Source organism: Silene latifolia, chromosome 11, assembly GCF_048544455.1.
Source record: "Silene latifolia isolate original U9 population chromosome 11, ASM4854445v1, whole genome shotgun sequence".
In the NCBI taxonomy this organism is placed as follows: Eukaryota; Viridiplantae; Streptophyta; class Magnoliopsida; order Caryophyllales; family Caryophyllaceae; genus Silene; species Silene latifolia.
Window position 1 is genome coordinate 25094470 of NC_133536.1, and position 12600 is coordinate 25107069.

The following is a 12600-nucleotide window of genomic DNA, read 5'->3' on the forward strand; positions in this document are numbered from 1 at the left end:
CTACCCCTTATTAATACCAACTCATTACCCATATTACTCATGTTAATTACTAATTAATCACCCATAACAAAACCCCTATAAGTTAGGGTTCATAAGAAAAGGAGCAAGGGTAGGTCTTTACTTACAAGGTGAAAGGAAGAAGGATAAGGTGCATAATCTTCTGATCCAAGCTTGAATCCCATGGAGAGGTGTTTAGGAAGGTTTTAGAGATAAGGGAGAGGATTTGGAGTGATAAGGAATAAGGATGAAATAAGGGTTAGGTGAAATAAGATCTCGTCATATGATTTATCGCCTACGGTTGAGCCGAATTCGGTCGAGTGGAGGGTTCACTCGGCCGTCCTCGGTCGAGTGAAACCTACTCGATCCACTGCACATTCACTAGGTCTAGTCTATATCCTACTTGGTCTAGTGTACAGTCATCCTTTACTCTCGAGTAATCTCTCATCGGGTCTGAGGATCCTCTCACGCATCTCGATGGTCATTTGCGGGTCCCAAAATGTCTGGGTATTACAAGAATACTCACCCGGTTTTGGAATACACTAGGTAGTATCCCGCGCTTCGCGCGGCCTGTTTTAAAATTTAATTATTATAATTGAAGAAAAATAACATAATTTATATATGACCTTTAATATTTTTACTTATAAATAAAAATAAATTAAATTTTCTCAAATTAAATTTTTATAGGTTTATTTTCAATATTTTAAAATAAAATACATACAATTTAAATTAAAATTAATAAGTGATAATTAATTATGTTGATCAAAGTTTTATAAATTATTTTGTAACTGATCAAATATCATATTAATTAAAATAAAATTTATTCAAATAATGCAACAATCAACATTAAGTTTTCAAATTATATCATTTCACAATACGCTAGGTTCCAAATTAATTAATATTTGTTCAAAATGATTTGAATATAATTTTATGTAATTTTTAATTCTTTTATTCTATAACGTGTGATATTTATGTATTAACATATAGAGTTCAAACTCAATTATTCAAATGTTTTGATTGTGTTTTACATTTGTTATGTGTCAAACATATCTATAAAAATTACACCTTTTGTATTTTTAAACAATTATATATAAATGATGTTTAAGAGTTAACTATAAATAAAATAGGTTAAACTTGCTCAAATAATATTTTTTGAGAATTAACTTCTAAGTATTTTAAATATAACATATAAAATATTTAACTAAAAGTAATATTTAGCTAGACATAATCAATATTTATATTTGACGTATACGTATTTTAATTAAAGATATTAAAGAAAAATGTAACGTTTTTTTTTTCTACTTTTTGATGTCTTTTATAATACTATATTATTTAATAATCATTACTTTTGTTTTGATTATTCAAATGCATTCGCGATCAGTGATATCACTGTGTACATACATACTCATACACATACTCGCTATCACACTATTTAAACCTATCAAAATCACATATCTATTCAATTTCTCACAATATAATTTTTTTCATTCCCACATAAAAATTTATCTCTAAGTAGTTTTCTTTAAGTTATGTTTTTAAGAAATACAATGACTCTTCCAAATATATTTTTCTTATGATTTAATGGTCTAAGTTTTATACCTTTCTAAAAATGTCTTTTTACGTAAACATAAAATATTATGAGACACTCACTTTAATCATCTCTACAAATCAAAAGTTTTCAATAAATATAATGAAAATTATACTCAATTTGAAGCATTTTTCGCAATAAAAGTAATTATTTACATTTTAGAATTTTTATCAAAATATATTTTTAAAAAATTTAGAATCAAATCACCGTAATTATTTAATATAATTATATAATAACATTTATTAAGTTATAATTAATATTTTGCTGAGATTTATACAACATTTGTTATGTTTATATTTAATGTTCAGCTGTAATTAATACTTGTATTTAAAACTGGGTTGATACGTGGCGCATCCACAACGCTTCAACCCGTTTTATATATATATATATATATATATATATATATATATATATATATATATATATATATATATATATATATATATATAGTAATAAGATCATCTAAGTCCATGTCTTACACTTGAGTTCATGAGTTCTATTGTCATCCCTTAGATCATGTTATTGAATGGCTTAGATTAAAAGTAAAAAGCAACTAATAATATTATTCTAATGGCTAAAATAATTACCTCTCTCCTCCTACCACTCAAAGGTATAAGCATGCATGCAGCTTGTCAATCAAAACATCACTCACACACGTCCTAAAAACTTCCCCCCACTTACCATCTCTCTATTATTCAAAATTAATTTTCCCCCAAAATATTTCCCCCAAATTAAACCACATTCATTTCAACTGCTTAAGACGAAACTGCTATAAAAATCCCCCAATTTTATCGCTTTTTTGTTACCTTATTATCGTTTTTTTCTCCATTTTCTTTGCTCACTTGCAAACTGCCATTGTCGTCCTTTCAATCACTTTAGAAGGTAATTTTTTTTGGGGTTTTTAGAGTTTTATGATTTTTTTCTGGGTTTTTAGAGTTTTATTATTTGTTCTCTTCATTTATTTAGACGTTTTTTTTAATTTATTGGACATTGTTATATTATTGGACTGTATTTGATCACTGTACTTTGTCACCATTGTTGATGTACTGTTCTATTTGATAACTGTATTTGGTTTCTTCATTTTGATTAGCCAGTTATTTTTAGCACATTTAGGACATGTAGGACAGTTATTTTTTATCACTGTATTTTGTCAACTAACGTTTTTAGCATATATGTTCATATTCATTAAGATTAGTCAGATTTTTTTGAAAAATCCTACTTTTGTTGCTTACAATTACTCTTTCTTTGTTAAAATTACAGTTTTTCCATTTTTTTTTGGAGAAATCCCACTTTTGATTACCCTTTTGTTAGAATTACACTTTTGTTGCTAAAATAACACTTTATGCTGCTACAATTACACTTTTCTTTGCTAAAATTACACTGTAGCCTGTTAAAATAACACTTTATCTTGTTAGAATTACACTTTTGTCAGCTAAAATCACACTCTTTTCTGTTAAAATGTCATCATTTGCTTTGTTAAAATAACACTGTATTTTGTTAGAATTACACTTTTGTAAGCTAAAATAACACTTTATTCTGCTACAAATCCCACTTTTGATTACCCTTTTGTTAGAATCACACTTTTGTTGCTAAAATAACACTTTATGCTGCTACAATTAGACTTTTTTTTGCTAAAATTACACTCATTTGCTGTAAAAATAACACTTTATCTTGTTAGAATTACACTTTTGTCATCTAAAATCACACTTTTTTCTCGTTAAAATGTCATCATTTGCTGTTAAAATAACACTTTATTTTGTTAGAATTACACTTTCCTCTGCTACAATTACACTTTTGTTTGTTAAAATAACACTTTGTCTTTGCTACAATCACACTTTTTTTTTTCGAGAGTTTTCTCATTTGCTGTTAAAATAACACTTTATTTTATTAGAATTACACTTGTGGTCGCTATAATTACACTTTATCTTTGCTACAATTTTAACTTTTCTTTTTGTCTTATTTTTTTTTTGTATGCAACAATTAATTTTGAGTAATGTTAACAGATGTCAGGTGGAAATGAGGGTAAATCAGGCAAGTCCAAAAAAGCAAAGGTGGCTGTTAAGTTGAGTAAGGAGCTTGTTGTTGCCAAACCAACCAAACCAAATAAAACCGGACACGAAGAAAATAGCAAAGGTGGTCATCAAGTGCTTGGCCAGGCAAGCTTGTTGAGCTCGTTGAAAAGCTTAATGATGCACATCGAGATGCGGTACGGAGGATCGGTTTCGGTGGTATTCTGGAGCTTAAGCTCAAAACATATCCGATGGGTCATGTTAAAGATTTTCTCAAAGCATTCAAAGATGAATCGTATATTTTTCGGGCCAAGGATAAGGAGTTCATGGTCACCAAGCATGACGTGTATGATGCTTTTATGTTACCACTTGGTCCTAAAACTCTTGATCTAGTACCTACGGGCCGCCAAAAGGATTCTCAAGCGCCGGAGAACAAGCAATTGAAAGATAAATGGCGAAAAGCGTACAACATAAAAGGGGTTAACGAAGGCATTAATTTAGGAATTGTCTTCCAAGATATTTTAAAAAAATATACAAAAAGGAGGTCCGCACTCGCAGTCGTTTGTTCTTACGCTCGCAATGTCATCATTCCTAACTCCAACATCATACAAAGGGGTTGACTTCAAGCTTTTGAGAGTCATTGAAGATGTGGACTCAATTACGCATACGATTGGTGTACTTATGTCTTTGGAAAATTTGGTGAAGGTCGGCGAGACATCGGTGAAAATAAATGACGGGGGTGTATCCCCTTCTTAATGATTACGTACTTTCAACGTTTCGATTTCCGTGGTAAGAGTTGTCGCCACCCCGCCTCTCTTATTAAGCACTGGGACCGGCAGACGCTTTCTGACAGACTACATGGTGAGCTTGACAAGAACCGTTTGGGTCGGCTAACTTGGTCCTTGGTCAAGTATCCTCGGTGCCTTCAAAAAGAACTGTTAAGCATTGGTGGGGTGCCTAATGACAGCTAAGTGTTGGCCATTGGAAATGTGGTTAGTGATGCGGCATTACAAGTGACTTCAACTTCAGACAGGAAGAAGTTCATCGAGATTGAACTCCCTTCTGGTGTTGATGATGACGAGGAGTTGAAAGCTCGGGCTGTAGATGTAAGTGCTATTTGTTTATTTGTCAAGGCTAATTTTAATGTTTTAAAGTTACTTTTTCTTTCACTACAATTGTAATTGCGATATTAATCAGTAATTGCTTAAATTACAAGGTTGTCAGTTAAAATTATACTTTTTAAAGTTAAAATTATACTTTTGTATGTTACAATTACACTTTTGTCCTTTAAAATTATACTTTTTAAAGTTAATATTTTACTGTTGTAGCTTACAATTACACTTTCGTCCGTTAGAATTATACTTTTTGACCTTAGAATTACACTTGTCAAGGGTAAAATTATACTTTTGAATGAACACTTTTGACTGAACAATTGTCCAATTATCTGTATTTTAATGTAGGATGTGCATGAGCTTTACTTGAAGATGCAAAGGAATGCTACTGTCTTCTATTCATGGTATGCAGATGCAGCCATGACGCTCAAAAGGTTAACAGGAGGGATGAACCATTCTAGTGATCTTGTCGCTACACAATGCACGCAATCATTCTTTCAAAGCCAAAGGATGAAGGATTATGCTGTGGAAATGCAGGAGATAGCTGAACGAATAAATCATTCCGTGAAATCAAAGACTGCTCGCAACAAAGTCCAGGTGATCAGTATCAGAATGACGAGGTAGACGACGACGGGTACGAGCATCATGTTGGTGACGATGATGAAGAGGAGGACAATGGTGATGAGGACGAGGGAGATGACGAGGATGGTGATGATGTTGACGATGAGGAGGATGTTGATGATATGGAGGATGATGGATACGATAATGAGAAAGAGGTGACTGTAGATGTTGGTACAGACCGTGAAGGCACGGTGGCCGCCTCAATTGTTTCGGATGAAGCAGCCAGTGAGAAAGCACGGGAGGTGTCTACACAACAGATAATGGAGGCCGTGCAATTTTACGGCACGGCTGAATTTACGGACTCCGCTAACAGAGACGAGTACGGTAAGGACACCGACGTGGATGTTGGTAGTACTCGTGAGATTTCCGTTATTTACGTGAAAGGAGGAAGGTAGGTGGAAAGCGTGTGTGTTAAAGAACCACCAAAATTTGACCGGGAAATTCTCGAAGATATATATTCAAAAGAAGAACTTGATGAGGCCGAGAAAGAAGTTCTATGCGAATCTGCAGTGCAAAGGAAGAAGAGCAGACGATGGATATGGACGTGCATGTGGCCGGGATATTGAGATAGGCGACAATAAAAATGAGGAGGATGGGCCCACCGATCTTTGATCCACCCGTCACTCAATTGCTGATTTCGTCTGCGGAGATTATTGAAGCAGAGCGCCGAGCTGAAATGCCGGCCAGAGAAGACCAGGGAATTGGAGAGGTAAGAGAATTGGTAGCAGGGGGCTCCGACGCTACGGGAGCGGGTGTGCATGTGAGTGAAGTTCTGAATGCCGAGACGGACAAGGATGATGACAAGATTGGGAAGGGTAATGCTGACCCTGGTCTCCAATGTTCAAGTACAATAGTGGTTTCTGCAACACTAGACGATGCTGTACAAGTGGATTCTAAATCTGCGGAATTTTGTGGGCCTGATGCCGGGGAGCCTGAGAAGGGGGATAATGCTTTGTTGGAAGTTCAGAACATAGAAGTTACCCCCCCTGCCACTCAGTTCCTATTCTCGATCACTTGAGATATGTGATGCGGAGCGCGCGAAACAACATTATGAAGAGGGTGCAGGAAACGGCGGATGCGCAACGACTGACGAGCGGTTGTTAAAGGGAAACGAGCAGCCGGAATATGTATATGCGTTGCAGGCAAAGGAATTTATGGACGTAGAATGGACAAGTACTGTATATTCTACTGCGGATGTAAACGCGCTGTTCCAGGAACACCCAATATCTGTGCATGCTGAAAATGAGGAAGGGTGGAATAATGATGAGCCAAATTTGGATACAAGTTCTCAGACAGTGGTAGAGAAGGTGGTGGATGGGGCTGCACTGAAGGATCACGGAGGTAATGCATTGACCTTCAGAGTTTAGAAGTGCCTGAGATGAAGTTATTTAGTTAGAATTACATTTTTCTCTTTTAAAGTTACACTTTTTTTAGTTACAATAACACTTTTTTGTCTTAGAATTACTCTTTTTTAAGTTAAAATTACATTGTTAGATGACCACACTTATGATGAACGGTCTGTCAATCTGACTTAATTAACTACTTCTTTAATCAAGGATACTCAGATTATTTTTCACATTTATTTTACTTTAATTAACGACTTCTTTAATATTACGGAGTCGCAAAGTGAATAGTGATCTGTACACCCGTCACGCAACGCTTCGGAGAAAAGACATTATGTCCTTGATGCCTGAAAACCTTATGTCGTTAAATGTGATCGAGTGCTGGTCGATTTTGATGAACCATTTGGAGAAGGAGGAATATGGCGACCAAATGAGGATGTCATTCTTTGGTATACGTCACATGGTAATTCCATTAATCATTGCATAATATTTATGCCCACTTCTATTACACCTTTGTTACTTAGAATGACACTTTTCTTAATTACAGTGTTATTATGTGAATGTTTCACTTTAGTTCTTTTAATCCACAAAAGTGTCATTCTAACCGTCTGAAGTGTAATTTTAAGGGATAATAGTGTAATTTTGGGTGACAATGTAACCACATTAATCATATTCACTATTGCCTTTTCAAGGATTTACTGTTGCGTATGCTCAAGACGTTTGAGCAACCAGGCACACAATCGACAAAGAACTATGACGACTGTACGGATCCGGGACACCTTCATCGTCGACAGTGAGCGTACCGTTAACTTGAAAACAGACTTGCTATTTGTCCCGTTCTGCATTGACGACCATTTCGCATGCGTATGTATCAATCACAAATCAAATACAATCGACTTGCTTGGACGGGCAAAGGCATTCGATTTGAAAAAGTCGCATTTGGCAAAGCAAACGTTTAATTGTAAGTTATTGTCGATCGCTTTCTTCTGGAATGCTATCTTTTTTGTTCAATCAGTTTTTATAAGGTAATTATGTACATTTGCAGTCTAGCGCAGTGAGTGATTATTTAGAATCACGGGATAAGGAAAATAAGAACACTAGGGCACGGGAAATTCCTAATTATGTGTTGCGCCAGATACCTTTCAGCGGGATGTCACCAACTCTCAACCAACCAGAGTCGGGTCTGTTCACCATGATGGCTATGCTCTTATACGAGGGTCTTCCTTTTGAGCATGAAGACCTCGAGAAGAAGAAATCACGGTGCTATTTGGTGATCTAGCTGGTAGCTACCCTCGTTCTGGCAGACATGAACATTTTGCGCGAAGGTGTGCTCGAGAAGGTCAAAGCTTTTGTTAGCACGAAGGACAAACTGTGGAAGGTATTACAACGAAGCGTAGACGACCCCGTGCCAATGTGAAAAAATAACAAGCTTAATTTAGTAGTTCTTTTTTTGTGGGAATATTCCCTTGGCTATGTAAACACTTATTTCATACTTTGTATTATTTGCAGATGTTAGCAACCTTAATGTAGACAGTTAGTTTTTGTGTAAATAATCTTACAACATTCTATAAAAGAATGCCTTTTCCTCTCAAGCAAGATGCACCACAATCGTCTTTCAATGTATATAGTTCAACAATATAGAGTAATATGTTATGTTAAATCGATCGAGAAGAAAGTGTGACTTGTAATACACAAAAAGTGTAATTCTAACCGTCGAAGTGTAATTCTAACAGGCAATAGCAGTGACAGATAGACCTTACATTACATAAAATATAAATGTAATTTTAAAAGGCAAAAGTGTCATTTTAGGAGTTTTATTTATGAAAAGATAGTAATGTTGTTTTACCTATTTAAAAGATGGTGCAATAATAACTATGTTATAATGCTTTAGTATAGACGAAGTGTAATCAAATTGCATACTCTAATTATAATGAGTTTAAGTGTAATTCTGATCATAACAATCCTACCGTAAGCAGATATGAGGCCATTGCAATTTTATTCCCTAGATATGCGTACTTTTCAGAACATAATTTGTCATAATAGTTAAGAGTGAAAATTTCAACGTTCTGAATTTGCACATTATAACTGTGTCGTCTAAAAAAAAATACTTCATCAAAATACATTGTAATACCAACGGCGACCAGTTGTCTTCCTGGCAGTTTGATGTCTAAACACAATACGAAACATCATGTTGTACCTCGTATTTTGTGTAGACATCCCAAAAAATTGTACTACTTATTACGTATTATATTGATTATTCTAAGATGCCTTCTTCTTCTTCTTCATCTTCTTCTTCTTCTTCTTCTTCTTCTCCTTCTTCTTCGTCTTCTCCATCTTCTTCTTCTTCTTCCGACGAGGTTTCTGACGATTGCGACACTGGCGGGTGCTCTGCGAATGGGTTATGGCAGTTCCTTTTGTCATGGTTAGCTAATCGCTTGCAATTTTTACATATACGTTTTGGCTTCCTTGCCAAAACAACTGCTTTTTCCTACTTCGACAACATTCTCTTTCCGCTCCCTTTGTTCTTGGATTTCTTGGGCGGCAAAATGGTTATCTCCTCACTAGGAGAACATCCAAGAATTTTCTCCAACTGTTGTCGTTTATTCAATGGTGATCCTAATGGTGAGAGTTTCTCCTTAAACTGTCTAATTAGACTAGAGAAGTTCTCGACATCATTCTTCAATTTGCCCATGAGCAACCCAACTGTCTGATGAATCTCCGACCACATTACTGACATCGCAATCTGTTTTCCATCTATTATATCAACGTCCTCAGTTGCCTCACCATTACAATCGAACATTTTAGACAACCTTGCATCTTTACACCATCTTTTAACAATACATTGTTCTGGAATAATCTTCACTCCGTTTGATGTGTAAATCCATATGACATGCCGGCAAATAATGCCTTTCCTCTCAAGCATTCTGCAGCTACAAGTGGCTTTCAAGTTTCAATGTATCTAGTTCAACAATATAGAGTAATATGTTAGTGAAATCAGTCAGATGAAGGTTTGACTGTAATACACAAAAGTAGCATTTTAATCAATAAAAGTGTGATTGTAACGGATAAAAGTATAACTTTAATCAATTTGTAATTTTAACTACCCAAAGTGTAATACTAATCAATAAAAGTGTAATTTTAACGGATTAAAGTATAACTTTTGCAACCCAAAGTATTATTTTAACAACCCAACGTATAATTCTAACAACCCTAGGTGTAAATTTAATCAACAAAAGTATAATTTTAACGGATAAAAGTATAATTTTAGTAAACAAATGCTACTGAAATGATACCTGGCGTATGTGACCTCATAATTTATGTCCCTGTTTGCATCTCTTACAAAGGTCACTTCTAAAGAGCCACACTCAGTGAATCCTCTACTTTTACAAGTACCAATTGAGCACTTGGCCTCTTCTTTAAATTCCTCGAATACTTTATGACTGTACACTTCCGCCCCGTGCACTTCAATAGCTAGATGCGTTGATATTTCAGGGAAACGTATCTCATTACGTTGTCAATTTGTTTCGTGTGTGTCTTTGCTTTGTCCATCGCGTTGTCAAAACGCATCGTAAACTCAACTAATGTTCCCGACTTACTCTCAAATCTCTTAAAAAAACTATTTTCGCTCTCTGATCTTTGGGTTGTCCTCATAACACCTCCCATATCTAGTTCCCTACAATGAGCCATAACCCACTCGCTTCCTTTTAGCGTACATTTCTTGGAACCGATCAATGTTATTAACATTGTGTTCCCGGCCAATTTCTTCCCATTTTGCATCGAACTCTGCCGCTTCAATGTCTTCATCCCATATTATGGCATTCAATTTCTTTAGAAACACTGAATAATCATCTCTCGCCATTCCATACTTGCTTGGAACCTTGTTCATGATATGCCACATACAATAGCGGTGGCGCGCTATCTTGAACACCAATGGCACCGCTTTAAGAATACCAGGATCCTGATCGGTGATAATGTACTTAGGCTCTTTGCCACCCATCGCACCTTAAAACGGGTGAACACCCATTTAAACGAGTCTGCATCTTCATGAGCAACAAGCGCTCCACAGAAAGTGACTGACCGTTTATGATTATCAACCCCCGTGAAAGGTGTGAATGACATGTCATACTTATTGGTGGAATACGTCGGATCAAACGACACCGCATCCCCAAAACCGAGTAGTTCCTTCTAGCGTTCCCGTCGGCCCATATAGCTTTACTAAGGCTACCGTCAGAATCAACATCATAGTCAAAGAAGAACCCTGGTCTAGTAATGTGACCAATTCCTTAAAGTGGTCCACGAACATCTGACCGTCCCGTTCATGAATGTAGCATTTCACATCCCTGTGAAAGTTCTTAAAAGAATTCAAACTAGCACCGATGTTTTCAAACCCATTAACATGTTCCTTCGAATTTTGTAAGTCTTCGTAGCTCCTATCTTCACTTTGTTGGATTATTGACAATCTTTTAGATGTACGGATTTTAATCACCAAAAACATAATTAAAACAGATACAAATGTATAAGTTCAAAAAAAGAAAAGTGTTGTTTTAACAATAGAAAATGTAATTGTAGACTCAAAAAGTGTAATTTTAGATGACAAAAGTGTAATTCTAACAAAATAAAGTGAAATTATAACATAAACAAGTGTAATTTTAATCAAGAAAAGTGTAATTTCAATCAACTCACCCTTGAATTATAAAGGATTATCATTTTGTGATAGTCTCATTATGTTGCATGCCAACTTTTGGAACTCTCTATCTCTCGGCGATACGAGTTCATGGTTGTGCCCACTGTGGAATCTGTCAATTCGTAATTCCCCCTTCATCAAGAACAGCCTAATCCTCGCTTTGCAACCAACACGCCTGACTTTGTGTCTCCTACCCGAGTCCTGGCCGCCACTACACTCCAATTGTCCCTTCTGTTTGAACCCCTCCCGGTTGCAAACCAACAGTTTAGATTTGATCTCCCCTCCACGCCATCTCTTAGTCGTGTACTTACGCACATCAAAACCACAAGCAACAAAGATAAATTCTATAAAATGTCACTTTGCTTCCTCTATTTCCAGAATTCCCGACCAACATAGGGGTGAACTTAGCTTCAACATCTTTGCAAAATTCTTCTTCGTTCGGCTTTCGTTTTCCATTGTGCTCAATATTATCTGACAATAGCGTAATTATTATCAATTGTTTTCATAACAACTTAAAGTAACCCATATATTTGTTAAAATTATATATTTCTTAAAATTACACTTTTCGTAGTTATAATTACACTTTTGCCTGTTAGAATTATACTTTCTACTATTACAATTATAGTTTATAAACTTGCAGCTTTTCTGTTACAATCAACCCTTTGGTTGTTAAAATTACACTTTTCTGTGTTACAATTATACTTGTTTCTTTTAGAATTACAGTTTGAAAACTTACAGAAATTGTCTTTTGCAATCACACTTTTACTAGTAAGAATTAATGTTTACAAATTTAGAACTTTTGCCTGTTATAATAACAATTTAACTCGTTAAAATTACATCTAATCTGTTAGAATTATACTTTTTATTATTACAATTACGCTTTCAAAACTTGCTTTTCTCATTACAATAAACCATTTGGTTGTTATAATTACACTTTTGTCTCTTACAATAACACTTTTACCTGTTAAAATTATACTTTTATCAGATATAATTACACTTTTATAAGTTATACTTACGATATTGACAATTTCAATTTAAGATACAAATATTACACTTTTGAAATTCAATTCTATCATAATAATTACAATAATACTTTGGTGGCTTAAAATTACACCTTTTGCAGTTAAAATTACAATTTCATCGAATTCACTGTTATAAATTTCAAGCCTGACACTATGATGTTGAACTTATTATTCACAGAGTTTAACTTCCATCATCGAGAAGTTTAACTTATTATTCACAGAGT